The 2,347-nt window shown below is 34.9% G+C and overlaps 1 pseudogene; it reads right to left on the bottom strand.

Moving 5' to 3' along the window:
- Window positions 1–1,187: 1,187 nt before the first annotated feature.
- LOC124100801 (nucleoporin NUP35-like) lies at window positions 1,188–2,073 on the bottom strand (annotated as a pseudogene).
- Window positions 2,074–2,347: the final 274 nt, after the last annotated feature.

Here is a 2,347-nt window from a genome sequence, read left to right as displayed (position 1 = left end):
CATAAATACAACATCATAGGGATGTAAGTTCTCTCAAACTTATTTATAGATTCAATGCAATTCTGAATCACTATCCTGTCAGGTTTTTTCATTGAACCTTACAGGTTTCTTCTAGTGTTTATATGGAAGAGCAAAGTGTCAAGTATAGCTAAGAAACATCTGCAGTAACAGTACAGAGATTTACTCTACTAAATACTAAGACTTATTATAAAACTATAAGACAATGTACTATTAATGAAACACAAGTTGCAACCAGTCATAGAAGCATACACAGTCTGGTTACATTTACACAAAAGTTGAAAATAGGAAATATCAAGCAATATATCGTTTAGGGATACATATGTATATGGTCAAGCTATAAAGAAAAACAAAAAATGAAATTCAAGACTTTGGTAATCCAATTGTTGGGAAGGACAAGATTGGAGATATGCATACAGATATCTTCAAAAGTATCATGATGTGCTATGTCTTAAGCTGAGTGGGGAAAATAGAGCTGTTAAGTTTATTATTGGTCATTAAGCTGTATAATATTCTATATACACAATTTTGTTTGAATAATGTTTTCATACTTTTTCAGAACATGATTGACAAGTCTTATCAAGAAACTTTAGTAAATTTTTAAAATAGTATTTTGGTTTTAGAATACTGAAAGATGACAATTCACAATGAGATAATATGCAAAGAAAATTAAGCTACTAAATACTCTCTAAAGACTGTAATTCAAATTGCTAATTCTAATCTAATGCTTGGTGAAAGCAGCTGTAGTTCCTCTTCATGGAATTCACCCACCTTCTCATGATGATTACAAAGCCTCCCCACCAATTCTATTATTTAATTTATAGTAATCAATGCTCAGGTTTTTTTGTGCTTAAACTTACATGGAAAGGACAAAATCCTACTTACAGGAATCTTTTTAGATTTCTTCAAAATGTATCACAAATATCATTTACAGTGCAAGCTACAAATAAGATGTATTCTTGAAGGAAAACTTCTAAATGAAGCATGAGATAGTTAGTGATGCCAAGAGTGGTTATACATCTAACCCAGGAGAACCAGCAGTACTCTGATAACTGTTTTAATGTAACAACCTTCTCCTTGGTAGTTGAATTCTTAGATCTTACTATACTACCAGCTAAATATATACTTCATTACTTTGGATATAAGACTTTCATCTTTTTGGATGTTCATCAGAAATTACTAAATGCTGTAACAAGAGGTTTCATTGTAGAAATCCTAGGGCTACTTCTGGTTGTAGTGGTGTGCCTAAGGTTTTGATGGGTGATACAAAGGCTAGAGACGGAGATGACAAAGGACATCTATCCCTGTTTTCTGTAACACTTTTATTTATTCATCATTTTGCATCAATCATGACAGATTTTCCAAAGTTTCTCCCATCTTTGTCTAAAGTTTTCTGGACCTGCAATTTAGATTGGTGACAAATATACATCCAATTTCCTATTCTAGACATCACATGTTTTAAAATAGTCTCATATTATACAAATTGTAATAATATATAGAAAACAGATACTTGTGGAAACCAAAACACAGTCACCTGAATGTCATCCAGGTCGTCTTCTGAAGTCAGGGAATCTTCTGGAGTATAAATAGAATCCAGCTTGGCAGGAGTTAATGTCATCTTTTGTGAATGACCAATATTTGATGGACTAAACATACTTTGCCCTGTTTCAGGAGTAGTTTTTGTAACTCCAGCCAGATTATTCTGCATTACTGAAATGTCTGGCGGTCTTCTTGAATTTCAAGGTGTTGGTATGAGCCCTGGGAAGGAAACGTCATCATAGGTACTTCTAACTAGTAGAAAAATTTTCACTCTTTATGAGCTGGTACAACTGGTCATGGTGATGAACCACATGCAAGTAAAGGCAATCTCATTTCCATTACTCCTGCTGAAGAGCTACTAATTGATGGAGGTTGTGGAGTCATCAATTAGTAGTAACTGGACATGGCAAATCCCCCATTACAATTCTAGATAAGAACTGGGAATCAACTCCTGACTTTGGAGAGTTGATTGGTTCAGCTCCATGGAACCTGGGGTTCCATGATAAATGCTACCATCACGGCCACTACGAAACATCCTGGGATTTGGAGAGCAGGCTGTGCCCTGCTCAGTTACTTCATGATGTATAGAGCAGCAGTTTTCAGGATACGCCTAAACCTGTGTTACTCCAGTGTATAAAGCAGTAGTTTGCCATAACCCACTCTATTTTGAGTTTAGGTGCTGAGGTGGAGTGACTCTACAACTTGCTTGTACAAGTAAAAAACCACCATCTGTCTGGTACAAACATAAGGCACAAACTGATAAATTAATAATGCTAATAAAAATGACCAC

This window comes from Marmota monax, unplaced genomic scaffold (genome assembly GCF_021218885.2).
Source record: "Marmota monax isolate L192 unplaced genomic scaffold, Marmota_monax_Labrador192_F-V1.1 WCK01_AAM20220418_F8-fsc00824, whole genome shotgun sequence".
In the NCBI taxonomy this organism is placed as follows: domain Eukaryota; kingdom Metazoa; phylum Chordata; class Mammalia; order Rodentia; family Sciuridae; genus Marmota; species Marmota monax.
This window is presented reverse-complemented; position numbering and strand designations above follow the sequence as displayed.